The sequence below is a fragment of the Nomascus leucogenys genome, chromosome 5, assembly GCF_006542625.1.
Source record: "Nomascus leucogenys isolate Asia chromosome 5, Asia_NLE_v1, whole genome shotgun sequence".
In the NCBI taxonomy this organism is placed as follows: Eukaryota; Metazoa; Chordata; class Mammalia; order Primates; family Hylobatidae; genus Nomascus; species Nomascus leucogenys.
Window position 1 is genome coordinate 100,803,744 of NC_044385.1, and position 15,623 is coordinate 100,819,366.

General features: G+C 36.6%; 1 non-coding gene across 1 annotated transcript; it reads left to right on the forward strand.

Moving 5' to 3' along the window:
• The first annotated feature begins 15,218 nt into the window (after positions 1-15,218).
• On the forward strand, positions 15,219-15,325 carry LOC115835236. The gene has a single exon (XR_004030230.1). It is a non-coding gene; the product is annotated as a U6 spliceosomal RNA (small nuclear RNA).
• Positions 15,326-15,623: the final 298 nt, after the last annotated feature.

A 15,623-nucleotide genomic window follows, 5' to 3' on the forward strand; every position in this document is an offset into this window, starting at 1 on the left:
TTACCGGGGCCTTTGGTCTAAGAAACTAACTGTTTCAGTTGGGCTTAGATTGTCCAAGTTCAGTATATTTAGACTTTGAAGAGTGCTATATAAATTAATCTTGATTGATCTACAAAGGTATTTCTGCAACTTGTGTCTTCTTAAAATCAATTCCATTCTTTAACATCATTTCATTATGCTTTAGTATGTAGTTTAATGCTTTGCTTCCAAATGTAAAATATAAGCTATGAAATAACATGCTTAAAGCAGCATTTTTCACCTGGCAGTCTTCAATTTTACAGTCAAGAATGTGTTCAACAAGACAGAGATGTACAATTCCCTAAGCAGGTGAAAAAAATGTGATTGTGCAGGCTGAAATGACAGTTTTCATACTATTTTCAAGGCGTGTTGTGTGCATCTGTTCTATATCTGGAAATATGTTTTTACATTTTTTTCCTGAAGAAAACTTAAAAAGTGTTTCTATAGTTTGGTTTCTTAGTTATCATAAAATATATAAATGAGAATATGGAAATAAAAGGCCATAGAGATATTTATCTGAGTGGAAGGCACTAGGATTCCAAGGCTGGTTATGATCTAGACTAACCTTTATCATTCTTACAAGTGTCTCTTCAAAAACATGGGCTAGGAGTAGGACCCTACATTTGTGTTTAAAGTGAATATGATCATCTAGTTGCAGCTGCCAGATAAATTTTTGCAAGACTGTGAAGTCTCCTTTTAAATAAAGGCAGCCAAAAATTAAAAGACCATTTAGTGGGCACTGTAATTTTTGCCTAGAATTTAACTGGATTCCAGTTAAAACTCCAAGCTGGTTAAAGATATGATACCCATTATAGTCTCTGACTTTTAAACTCTTTAGCAACACAATTATATATATAGGAAAACAGTTATAGTTGTCTGATTATAATCCAAGCCTTTTAAAGGATAGTTCACAGTTGGATTGACTATCAGTGTGTTTGCTTATTAGAACAGAAATTCATTTGTGATCTTTTGGAATTATAAATAATAAGGGCAACTGAGTAAAAACGCACCTGCTAAACTGCTAGCAAAGAGCTCAGCTGGATGCACTGGCTTGTACCTGTAGTCCCAGCTACTCAGGATGTGGGATGCCAAGGTGGGAGGATTGTTTGATCCCAGGAGTTCAAGGCTGCAGTAAGCTATGATGGCGCCACTGCTCTGCAGCCTGGGTGACAGAGAGAGACTCACCCCCTCCTGGAAAAAAGAAAAGAAAAGAAAGACTTCAGGAGGGTGAAATTCAACTAGAAAACAGCCCATATTTTTAATGATGTTCATTCAAAAGTATTCATCGTTTTTCTTCCTCAACTTGTCCTTCTTCCTCCCTTCCCTTTCATTTCCTTCCTTTTCCTTCCTGAGCAATTCAGTCCAAAATGCACTCGATGGGGCAAGGCAAGGTAGGCATCTGTGCAGGCAAAGGGGTGGCATGCATGGGGTAACAGAGCCCAGGCAGGGTGATGAGGGTTTTTACTGAGGGGCAGGAAGGAGAAGTCAGAAGCCAAACAGGGCAGGGAGGGTATCCATGCTGGAGGGTGGGCTGGTATAGGGTGTCGGAGCACAAGTTGGGAGAAGAGAGGGTGACCATGCAGATGGAGGCCCAGGGTGGACAATCAGACACTGAGCAGTGTGAGGAGGGCATCCACTGGGGGGCTGCCCAGCACACAGTGGCAGAGCCTAGGCCATGTGAGGAAGACAGCACGTGGAGTGGGGGGTGGCCAGGCATGGGGAGCCAGCACCCAAGCAGGGTGGAGAACAACCTAGTAGAAGGAGTCAGAGCCCAGGTGGAATAAGAAAGGCATGTGAGCAGGGGAGAGAGGTGGTGTAGCCATTGAAAATGTATTACATACAGGGGAAGTGATCACATAAATACATTAAAGATAATGAAAACCAAGTTTGTTGTTTGGTTTTTTTTTTTCAGCATAAGAATTACAAAAACAAAATCTGAGAAAACTAGAACAAACCTGTAGAGCTGAATTAATGTTGGTAGGATCAGTGTGAGTTTATGGTTTTCCATAGATAGTTAGCTAACTTGAGAGAAAGATGAGGCATAGCAAAAAAATATAAACGCCAAGTGTGTGGGTATGTGTGTGTTTGCCTATGTGTGTGTGTGTCCACTGTGAGGGCCTGGAGCGCTGATACCCCAATAGCAACGAGCATCCCGAGTGCCCAGATCTTAGCTTCTAAGTGCTATTCTCCACTAAAAGGAACCAGAAATCCATGGAGAAATGGCTGATAGCTAGTTTGGGCAGAGAAAGTAAAATGAGTCTGGAACATTTTGTCCAGAAGACAAGGAAGTGCTCAAAGAAAGGTGGTGTATTAGTCTGTTCTCATGCTACTAATAAAGACGTACCTGAGACTGGGTAATTTATAAAGAAAAAAAGGTTTCTCACATGGCTGGGGAGGCCTCACAATCATTGCTGAAGGCAAAGAAGGAACAAAGATGCATCTTACTTGGCAACAGGCAAGAGAGTTTGTGCAGGGGAACTCCTGTTTATAAAACCATCAGATCTCATGAGACTTACTCATTACTGCAAGAACAATATGGGGAAAACCACCCCAATGACTCAGTTATCTCCACCTGGCCCCACACTTGACACATGGGGATTATTACAATTCAAGGTGACATTTGGGTGGGGAGACAGCCAAACCATATTACATGGGGACAGAATAACACAGGAGCCACTGAAAAGTCTGGGATTATTTTAGCACTGAATGAATGATTGTGATGGATTACAAACCATTCAATAAAATAGGAACCCATGAATATGTAGAGATATATATAAATGAAAAAAAGTTTAATCACAAATGGGATATTTACATAGCCTCAAAGTGCTTCTTCATGAAATACTTATTAATTACAAAGGTGAAAAGTAAGTTCTGAAAGGAGAGGCCTGGCAGACACCACCTCAATGAAGTGATCAGAGAGAACAAATTTTGTACCACCTGATAACTGTGTGGATCACAGGATCACCTCGGTGATGCTGCTGTCAAAGGTACATAATTGGAATCAGACTATAATGAAATATCTAAGAATCCCAAAAGTGAATGGAAATGTACAAAATAACTGGTCTACAACCTTAAAAAATGTCAAGATGCCAAAATGAAAAGAAAGAGAAAGAAACTGTTTCCAACAAAAACAAACTAAAGAGACACAACTAAAGAAATAAAAAGAAACTCAATGTGTGATTCTTAACTGGATTCTTCTTCTGTAAAGGACATTACTGACACAACTGGCAAAACTCGAATGGGGTCTGAGTATTACATAGATATTGCTCAGTTAGTTAACGTACCCGTCTTAGCTTCTTGATTTTTAGAATTATATTGTGGTTGTGTATAACAGTATTTTTGTTTATAGGAAGTACATAATAAAGCATTGGGAGTGCAGTGATCTATGCTAATAGCGAGGGGGATATAGTTTCCCTCACTGCTCTAACTCCCTCTATTACTAAATTCTAAATTCTACTTTACACCACATTTCTCTTGCATATTCAATTTTCTCAGTGTCCAGAAAAGTCATATTATGGATTCATCCTGGAAAAATAATTCTTTCTAGATGACATATTTTTCAGCATTTGTTGGTCATCAAGTTAATAGTTTTCTTCCTTCATGGTCTCTTTCCTGAAGAAACTTTGCTCCTTGTGGGGAAAAAGTAAAACTAATATAAAATATAAGTTAATTTTTTAACATTTAGATGAGAGCTCTCTTTTGGTTTGTTCCCTATACCCATGATCAGCTTTCTTCAAAATTATTTTCATTATTGACCACACAAAACAGCTCTATTAGTGGTGTTCTCTGAAGCCACGAGTTAACCTGCAGCACTGCCTCTATGCATTCAGCTAAATATGACTGAGGAGGATTCAGTTGAAAAAACCTGTGCTTTTGAGTTAGGCATGCCTAGATTTGAATTCTGGCTCTGCCGTGTATCACTGGGTAAAATGCCTAATAACCCTCAATCTCCATTTCCTCCTTTAGAAAAATGAACAAAATGACTGACAGCTCAAAGTGCTGTGATTATAGTTAAATGAAATTATGTGCCTGTAGAAAAAAAAAAACAGGGACATAGAAAGTTTTCACTTAAAATAATTGCCATTACTATTGTTATTTTCTCCCAGGTGCATAAAAAGTTTTTATTTATATAGTTGCAGTACTGTTATTATTCCCTTCCCACTTTTTTCTAATAGATCTGCCTGCTCTGAGTAATCTCTTCTCCAGCTACATACTTATTCATAGTCTCTTTGTGAAAATAGACCATATTAATACCAGTATGAATTCAACTCTGCAACTTTCCTTAATTCTTCATGCTCATAACGCAGGACAAACTTTCTCATTACGACACACCCAGTTGGCCTCCTGCCACTCTGGAGAAGATGACATGGGGGAAATTAGGGGCTTTGCTGGGGGTCATTAGGAAGAGGCATGGCCAACCCTTGGTTTCTGAAAGATGACCTCAAGCAACTGATATGTGGACTGTTTGCACTCATATCTATTAAAATTTGACGCTATGTCCACATATGTCATTGGGATAGATTCTCTTCAGTAACGAACTTCTTCATATACATTGAAAATGAATGACTTTAACAAAGTCTTTAAAAAGCATGAAGAGCAAATGTGAATGTGGACACTTCGAGAGTTCTAGATAGATGGGATTTAGATTCCTTTTAACTCTTATGGCCAGTACTCTTTGTCACAGCAAGCACACTAACACACTAGTCTTGGCACATGTCTCAACAGTTTTGGACAACTCTCTCAATACAAAAAAGGGGCAATTTTGTCACTGAGGAAGCAAACTTAGCCTAGTGATTAAAAGTGTGGGTGCTGTCTTGATATAGCCTAGATTCAAATTTCATCTCTGTCTCTTACTATCTGTATGATTGAGTTACCTGAGTCCTGATTCCTTCATCACTAAAATAAAGATAATGAGAACTACCTCATGGGGTTGCTGTGAGAGTTAAAAGAGAGAATGTGTTACTAATGTACTTAGCAAACTCTCTGACACAGGGTCATCATTGAATACATTGTAGTAGTTGTTTCAGTTGCTCTTGTACTTGTTCACAGAAGACAGCGTGATGAGTAGGAAATCAGCCACCTGGTCAATGCTGTAACCCAGAATAACATCCTATGGTAATTTTTCCATTAGAAAATATTGAAATATCAGATACATCATAAAGGTGTCATAAAATTTAATTCATGTGGTATTAACATACCCATAGGTGTGCACATAGAAGATCACCTAAGTTCCTAAATTACATTTACACTGTTGTTCTAAGAATTCAATATTATAAGAATATTTACTAATCATTATTATTAAAGACAATAATTTATTATTTATTTTCTTTGCTTCTAAGATAACAGTTTAAAAAATGGAAATGCCCACAGCTATTTTTTTCTGATAGACTGAACATATTCTCAGGATTTTGAATGTACAGATTTGGTACAATTTCCTCTGTATTGAAACCCTAATTCAATTAATAATTGGTTAGTTTGGTAACTAGGAAACTGAAATTATTTCATAAATTCGAAGTCAGGCTTTCAGCCCATGTCCATTGACAACAGTAAATGGCATACCAGTCCCTAAAACCTGAATACAAGTCATAAACTGAGATGTCAGGCAACCTAAGGCAAGCAATGATGTGATCAACAGCCCTAACCCTGAGTAAATTTCTACAGCCTTAATATTTTTACCTGTTGCAAGAAACAACCAAAAAAAAAAAAAAACAGCAACAAAAATTCTGTCACAGGGCATTTCACGTCAGGTTCTGCTGAAAGGGTGATGATTAATGCACATTTATCAGTCAAAGGAGGCAGCAAGTGCTTTATTTTGGCATTGCTTCTGAAATACAGCTGACCCTTAACAACATGTGTTTGAATTGCAAGGATCCATTTATACATGGTTTTTATTATGCCTCTGCCACCCTTGAAAATGAAGATCTTTATGATGATTCACTTCCACTTAATGGATAGTAAACATATATTCTCTTTCTTACAATTTTCTTAATAACATTTTCTTTTCTCTAGCTTACTTTATTTTAGGAATGCACTCTGTAATACATATAACATACAAAATATATGTGTTAACCAACTGTTCATGTTTTCAGTAAGGCCTCTGGCCAATGGTAAGCTATTAGTAGTTAAGTTTTAAGTAGTTAAGAGCAGTCAAAATTTATGCCGGGATTTTCAACTACACAGGGATCAGTGACCCTAACCCTTACATTTTTCAAGAGTCAGCTGTACGTGGTGAGAGACGCAACAGAAATATAGAAAGAATACATGGAATCTGAAAGGATTTTGAACTTCTTCCTGGCATAAGGGACAAATGATGTTGTTCACCATATTTCAAGCCAGAGAAACTTTTCACAGAATAAAGGTAGTGTGTTAGTCCATTTGCATTGCTATAAAGAAATACCTGAAACCAGGTAATTTGTAAAGAAAATAGAGAGGTGTTTCTAGCTTACGATTCCACAGGCTGTACAGGAAGTCTGGTGCCAGCATCTGCTTCTGGTGAGGCCTCAAGGAGCTTGCAATCATGGCAGGAGCTAAAGGGAGAGCCAGCATATCCTACAGTGAGAAAGGAAGCGAGAGAGAGAGAGGAGGGGGTTCCAGGCTCCTTTAAACAACCGGAGTAACAACTCACTTTTTACCTCAAGTTGGGCACCAGGCTATTCAAGAGGGATCTTCCCCCATGACCCAGCCACCTCCCACCAGGCCCCACTTCCAACACTGACAATTACATTTCAACATGAGCTTCGGAGGGGACAAACATCCAAGCCATATCAGGCAGTCATTATCTACTCTAGGCCATGTCTGAGCCAAACCACTAGACAATGCAATAATATTCTTGCTAAAATCTAAGTAGCTAAGGACAGGTGTCCTCCTTAGCTCCATAGAAGTCAAAAGCCTGAGGCTTAGAAATAACTAAAACAAGTGTCTTCTGAGTTATCTATAAGATGTGGCACCAATATGGAATTTCTGCATCATCCAGCTATGGAAAGAGGGGACAGACACTACACTGACTTCTCTAGAGTAATCAACCTAATTTTAAAAATAAATCAACATAGATCAGGATTAAATGATGAACAATCTAACTTACCCTGTTGGTTTTTATTCTTATTTGTTTTTTATATTTTATTTTTAAATCATTCTTTATTATTCCATTTAATAAATGCTTACATAGCATTTCCTTCTCAAGGCACATTTTTAAGCAGTTTACAAATCTTAGTTCATCTCCTCCTCATCATAACTTCATGAAATAGTTACCGCTATTAACCCCATTTTACAGATGAGGATATTGGCAGTGGTGTGCCTACAGTTTCTAGAAGAGTTTCTAAAATTAGTGAAATAAAGATACTCAAGCAAACTCAAGACTTCTTTTAAGATGACATTTTAAAACACAAGCTAACAGTGTTCTTATTAGCATCAAACAGGCCCAAGAAGCTAGATGTAAGAGTATAAAATTTCTCCCTCCTTCCGAAAAAGCACCTGTAAAGCTAAATCCAGCTTAAGGGTAGACATTTCAACTAAAATATAGGCAAGGTAAATTCAAATGCCAACTGCCTTTAATATTCACTCCCTAGTTCTAGCTTTCTTGCTCTCTCACTCTCTCCCTGTCTTTGTTTTCTTCCTTCAAGGTCTCACTTCTCTCTCTGCCTCCCTCAAAGAAGTAATTATTGGAAGACTTCTCCTTCTGATAAACCACAGGGGCTAAGAAAGAGACTGGTGGGAAGAGTGCCCCATATGAAAGAACTGACTTCAAAGGCACAGCACATCAAAGTGACTTGCCAGGCAGCCATGAGATCTTGCTGAGCTGAGCTAGCCTGGCCCGCTTCTCCCCTCACTGCCTGGCTCAAACCACCACTCAGGGACTACTCAGGGATGGAGGAGATTTCAGAGCTCAAGCTGGCTGCATCCATCTGCACCAGCTGGGGAGAGTGCTAGATACATAGCAGGTGTTACATCTTTTGTTTTGATTAGATAAATGCTCTCAATAGATAGCAGTGAATAATATTATCACCTAATTCTCCTGGGGTTTCTTTCTCCTTCTTGAAGTATTTGACAGTAGTTTTCCAATTAGGTAGCAAAAATGAAATGAGGATTTGTGCCAGTGTAACCTAGTGTGTTGAGTGAATAAGACCTAAGGATGAATCATCATCTGTGATATCATCAAAAGGGTATTATTGGAGCTGCAGCAACACATGTTACAAGAAAGGAAACAAATGAACTTGAAAGAATCTGTCATGCTACAAAACCAAATGACCCTCAAAATTGGGCAGTGTTGACAATACAACAGATATCCAGATGGAAACTGAGAGGTTCTGATTGTCACACCGATTATTTCAAACATATGGGTTTGTGTTATCACATAAATGAACATTTGAATGACTTGCTTTGTTGCTTTTCATCTATGTCCTAGCTGTACAGTAACTACAATCTCAAAGTTATTTGAGTGTCTCTTCCTCCCTAATATCAGGGACAGTTTCACATATGTCCCTATGCATTTTCTCCATTTCCCGGCACAAAGCCTGCCCAGAAGAGGAATCAGTCAATATTGCCTGAATGAGTGATGACGAATACCATAGAGAAAGTATACATGAAGTCCTTTTTGTGTAACTTTTCATGGCTTGAAGTTGATGTGGAAGACATCACTTTGGTATGCAGCAGAAACAAACTTCAAAAGTCCATTGTATCAGGCTCTAGACAATTTTCACTAACAATTTACTTTGCATCTTCCTAAAAAATTGAATTATAGATGGTTAATAACAATGAAAATCTATACTACTTTCTACTCAGTCTACCAACTATACGATGCCACAGTACAATCAGCATTGTCATAGAAAAGAACCTGGGGACAAAATATCTTTTCCATCTCTTTAAAGATTGAAACATATGATTGACCCACGGCCAATGTCATGTTTAAGAAACTTAGAAAAATTCAACATTAGACTTATAGTGCTGTCATCATTGTTTCACCTGCTGCTAAAACCCGTATTTTTCTAAACCTCCTACAGTTTTGGACTTGCAGGGCTATCTACAATAGAGATTTACTTTCTAACATGTTCAGAAACTGTAATAAACCTCTGCTATTGTCACCTGCAAAGCCCAGCAGTTAGTGCAGGCTGTTTCTTCTTTGCCTCCTGCAGAAAGTGCCTGTGCTTCAGGGTTGGTGCAGGATACAGGGTGGGTAGAACTTGTATGTGTGTTCTACAGGGTCAGCCACTTCAATCAATGGCAGGTTATAGATGGCATTTCTCCTCTGGAAGGAGAGTGTTACCTTTAGTGAAACTATTCACCTGGTTGGAGCTAATCAACTTACTCAGAGCACTGGGCTTGAACCTAAAGAAAATCATGCTGTGATCAGTAGAAAAAAAAGGTTTTTATGTCTCATTCACCACCAAAGTATAGTAGAAAATTATGGACCCCCAATTTCTCACCTTTTACTTGCAATATTTGAATCTGTGTGTGTGTGCACACACACACACCTCTGTGTGTTTTTTGTTGTCATTCTGCTGTCACTGCCTCCTCCATGATTTTCTCATTGCTAGTCTACTACAGGAAAAGTTCCAAGATAGTAAAAGTTTTAGAGAGTAAAACATTAAAACACTTCCCTTTCCATTATATTTAAAGAGGCTCAAGACTAGGTGAATAAATATATTTACAAAATGTCTGCTATGTCCTTAGATACATATTAATAGTCATTTGACTCTGATAGCTGGAAACACTGATTCACATCCTTTCCTGCACATCGGAATCACCCAGGGAGGTTTGTAATATATCAATAATTGAGTCTCAACTCCAGTGTTTCTGATTTAATTGGTCTAGATCACCACAGGCTTGCAGTTTGGCTATAAGCCTTTAAATGAAAGGCTCTTGGGTCTTTAGCCCAGAACTTCTCTTCCCTCCTCCTCTGCCTTTTAGGAAAAACACAGAAACAGAAACCCACTTGAGCTAAGCATGTATAGTCTGCTACTAATGAATCAAGTGCAAAAATTAGAAAAACGCATAGTTTCCAACAACACGCTGGACAAAGAGATATAAACGAGATATCCTCTCAGAAGAAACTCAAAAAATTTACCATTTGGTTTCTTTTTTTTTTTTTTTTTTTTTTTTTTTTTTTTTTTTTTTTTTTTTTTTTTTTAGTTGAAGTCTCGCTCTCTCGCCCAGGCTGGAAGGCTGGAGTGCAGTGGTGCAATCTCTGCTCACTACAACCTCTGCCTCTGGGGTTCAAGTGATTCTCAGCCTCTCAAGTAGCTGGGACCACAGGCATACCCCACTTGCCTGGCTAATTATTGTGTTTTTAGTAGAGACAAGGTTTCAACATGTTGACCAGGCTGCTCTTGAATTCCTGACCTCAAGTGATCTGCCCACCTCGGCCTCCCAAAGTGCTGGTATTACAGGTGTGAGCCACTGCGCCTGACCCCATTTGGTTTCTAGAGTTAAAACAGACACTTGTTAGTTTATCCTGTGGATATTTCCTGTGCCTGTCCATTTAGTCACAAACTGAGGGTTCCTTTGAGCTTTAAACCACACCCAACTCTTCTGAGCAGGCCTGAATTTTGAACAGATTAAATAGACTTTTACCTACATAGGATGATTTGAAGGAGATGCAGCAAAATAAGCCTCTTTTGCAAATATCTCCTTTACCTGAATTTAAACGTAAACAATTTATATTGCATGTTGTGTATGTACTTTTGGAAGTGAAGAATCTGTGTACTAAAATGGAAGTATGTCTGGTGGAGGAGAGAATAAAGGAAGCTCACTTAAGTCAGAGTTGGTAAATAATTTCCAGTTACTTGGTGATTCCAATTGATTGGTAACGATGGTTAAAGTTACTGCATTGATAGATAATATATCATGATCAAGTTAGATGAATTTCAAGAAGGAAAAGTTGGTTTACATTGGCAAAAAAATCTATATGTATGATCTATCAAATTAAAGAAATAAGTTATTATGTCACAATGTGTAGAAACTATTTGGTAAACTTAACACCCATTTGCGTTTTTTTTTTTTTAAAAAAAAAGCTCAGAATAGAAATCAAAGAAAGCTTTCTTAACCTGACAAAATTTGTCTATCAAAAATTTACAGTAAATATAAATTTTAATCGTAAAGTAAGTTAAAATCAGGAACAAGAAAAGAATGTCTATTACCATCACTTCTGTTTAACTTAATAGTGTAATAAGGACAAAGGGGCAAAAAAATGAAAAGGACTGGAAAGGAAGCAACAAAACCCCCTTTATTCATATATAATATGATTTCTACATTAAAGACCCAAAATAATCTGCCAAAAATTAGAGCTAGTAAAAGTGTCTAGTAAAGTGCTTGAATGTGAGATTAATGCATAGAAATTAATTAGTTATATATCAACAACAAACAAACATTATGCAATAAGATACTATTTTAAAAAGCTACTTTTTAAAAAACCCTTTAAGGTACCAAGCTACCATGAAATTAATCAAACAAAATAAGCACAAGACATTTATGGAGAAACTTTTTAACATTATAAGAGATATTTAAGAATCTCTAAATAATTGGAATATTATTTGCATGGAAAGTGTCAGAACTCAATATCAAAAAGATGTCAATTTCCATAAATTGTTTACAGATTAAAAATCCGATAGGCTTTTCAAGAAACATGGTAGCCAATTCTAAAATTTATATGGAAAATGAATATTACAAAATAGGGGAGAAACTTCTGATGAAGAATACAGTGTAGAGATTTGCCCAACATAATCTCAAGGCTTACAGAACTAAGATAATTAGAGCTATATGATATTAGCCCAGAGCAGAGAGATCATTCAGTGCGACAGAACAAAGCAGACCCAATCATATGAGAGATATGGCAAAAGGATATATATTCAATAAAAGAGCTGATACAATCAGCAATCCTTATAAAAATTAAGTTGCACACTTTCTCATGCTATTGGCAAAATCAATTCCCAATGGAATAAATATATAAATGTAAAAGGCAAAACTTCAAAACTTTTAGAAAACAAAATAGAATATCCTTATGATCTCAAAATAGAAAAGGATCTTTTAATACAAAAAATGCCAATCCAATCAGTCATATCATCTGACATGGCAAAAGCATTTCACAATATCCAACACCATTCATGTTATAAACTGTCAGCAAGTGAGGGAAAGAGAGATAGGTGCTAAGTTCACCCTGATAAAGGGCATCTACAATTGCAGCTAACATCATGTTTAATGGTGAAAGGCTGAATGCTTTCCGTACAACATTGGAAACAATGTAAAAATGTCCAATATCTGCTCTCACAATTCTTAGAAAATATAGCACTGGAAATCCTAGACCCTGCAATAAGGCAAAAAATAAAGGCGTATGAATTGGAAAGGAAAAAGTAAGACTGTATTTTAGATGACATAATTATCAACATAGAATATCCCAAGAAATCTACAAAAATGATCCTAGAATGAACAAATGAGTTCAGCAAGGTCAAAGGATATCAGATCAATGCAGAAAAATCAGTCACACTTCTACATACTAACAATAAATATGCAGCAACCAAAATCAGAATCACCATTCCATTTACAGTTGTTCCAAAGAAAATGAAATGCTTAGATGCATTTTAAATACAACAGGTACAGGATCTATATGCTAAAAATTACAAAATACTGAGGAAATCAGTCAATGCTCTAAATAAGTGGAGACATACTATGTTCATGGATTGGAAGCCTCAACAGAGTAAAGATGTAGGTTTAATGCAATGCCTATCTAAATCCTATTGAGGTTTAAAGTGGAAGAAATCACTTTAACCAATATTCATGTTTATTCTATAGCTACAATAATCAAGAGCATGGTATCAGTGGAGGGATGGACACATAGATCAGTGGAAGGGTATAAAGAACCCCAAAATAAACTCACACAAATACACTCAGCTGATTCTTAACAAAGGTACATAAGCAATTCAGTGGAGGAAGGAAAGTCTTTTGGCAAATGGTGCTGAAGCAATTGGAAAAACATAAGCAAAATGTAAACCTCAACCCAAACTTCACAGCTTATAAAAAATTAACTCAAAATGCATCACAGACTTAATTGTACAAAAATTTAGGGTGTAGGGCTAGGCAAATATTTCTAAGACTTGACACCAAAAGCACAATCCATAAAAGGAAAAAATTAATAAATTGAACCTCATCAAAATTAAAAATATCATAAAAGATTGATAATTTCTACTACAGAGAAATTAAGAATAATAATACATTTCAAAGCGCTGAAAAGAAAGTAAAAAGGCAAATCAACACTAGGAGAAGATATTTGAAACACATGTGACAAACAGAGATTAATATCTCATATGTCTTAAGAATTCATTCAAATTAATTTTTGTAAAGTCTAACAACCCAACCGAAAATGGCCAAAAACTAAGAAGAGGTGATTTTATGGAAGAGAAACCACTAACTGCCAATAAACTGAGAAAAAACTATCTGATATTCAACAAACATGATGAAAACAAGCAATTGGAAAAGGATTCCCTATTCAATAAATGGTGCTGGAATAACTGGCTGGCCACATGCAGAAGATTGAAACTAGACTCCTTCCTTACACCATATACAAAAATTAACTCAAGACAGATTAATGGATTAAAGACTTAAATGTAAAACCCAAAACAATAAAAACCCTGGACAACCAAGGCAATACCATTCAGGACATAGGCACGGTTAAAGATTTCATGATGAAGATGCCAAAAGCAATTGAAACAAATGCAAAAACTCACAAATGGGATCAAATTAAACTAAAGAGCTTCTGCACAGCAAAAGAAACTATCAACAGAGTAAACAGGCAACCTACAGAATGAGAGACAATTTTTGCAAGCTATGCATCCAACAAAGGTTTAATATCCAACATCTATAAGGAACTTTAAACAATTTACAAGAAATAAAAAATACAAAAAAGTGGGCAAAGGACATGAACACACACTTTTCAAAAGAAGACGTATATGTGGCCAACAATCATAAGAAAAAAGGTCAACATCACTGATCATTAGAGAAATGCAAATCCAAACCACAATGAGATACCATCAAACAACAGTCCGAATGGCTATTGTTAAAAAGTTAAAAACTAACAGTTGCTGGCAAGGTTGTGGAGAAAAAAGAATGCTTATACATTCGTTCAGCCATTGTGGAATACAGTGTAATATTCCCCAAAGACCTAAAGACAAAAATATCATTTGACCAAGCAATTGCATTACTAGGTATATACACAAACGAATATAAATCATTCTGTTACAAAGAAACGTGCACACATGTTTATTGCAGCACTGTTCACCATAGCAAAGACATGGAATCAACCTAAATGCCCATCAATGATAGACTGGATAAATAAAATGTGGTGTATATACACCATGGAATACTAAGCAGCCATAAAGAAGAATGAGGTCATGTCCTTCGCAGGAACATGGATGGAACAGGAGGCCATTATCCTTAGCAAACTAACACAGGAACAGAAAGCCAAATACTGCATGTTCTCATTTCTAAGTGGGAACTAAATGATGAGAACACGTGGACACATGGTTAGGAGGGTAATAATACACACTGGGGCCTTTCAGAGGGTGGAAGGTGGGAGGAGGGAGAGGATCAGGAAAAATAACTAATGACTACTAGGCTTAATACCTGGGTGATGAAGTAATCTGTACAACAAACCCCCATGATACACACTTACCTATGTAACAAACTTGCACTTGTTCCCTTGAACTTAGAATAACAATATTTTTAAACTGAGAAAGAAGTTCACCCTCATTAATAATTAGGAAAATGAACCTGACACCAAAATAAGCCAATATTTAATGCTCATTTGATTGAGAAAATTTTTATAAGTACATTACTTCTAAGTATTATGGACAACATTAAGCAAAAGGTATTCAACATTGTGTATTACAGTTATAATTTTTTAAAAAATTAATCCATATCCATCTAAAAAACAATGGATAAATAAAATTTGAAAAACATATGTAGTAGATGATGTAGTGATGAAAATGAATATAACCATAAACAATAACATGAAAGTATCTGAGAGACATTATGTTAAGTCAAAACATTAAACACAGAAGACTGAAGATGGCATGAAACAATTTTGAAAATGCTAAAAAACAAAGTTAAGCATTGTTTAGAGATATTTATATAAAAAACTTTTTTAAAAGCAAGGAAACAATGAAGAGAAAGAACCTGGGAGGAACAGGCAAGAAGTTTCAAAAGCTCAGAGATGTGTGCTTGCTTCGGCAGCACATATACTAAAATTGGAACAATACAGAGAAGATTAGCATGGCCCCTGCACAAGGACGACATGCAAATTCGTGAAGTGTTCCATATTTTTATGAGCTAAAGGAGCATGTTCTAACACAATGCAAAGAAGCTAAGAACCTTGATAAAATGTTAGAGGAACTGCTAAGTAGAATAAGCAGTTTAGAGAGAAACATAAACGACTTGATGGAGCTGAAACACACAGCACAAGAACTTCGTGAAAAGTACACAAGTATCAACAGCTGAATCGAACAAGAGGAAGAAAGGATATCAGAGTCTGAAGACCACCTTACTGAAATAAGATGTGCAGACAAGAATAGAGAAAAAAAAAGAATGAAAAGGAATGAACAAAGCCTACAAGAATATGGGAC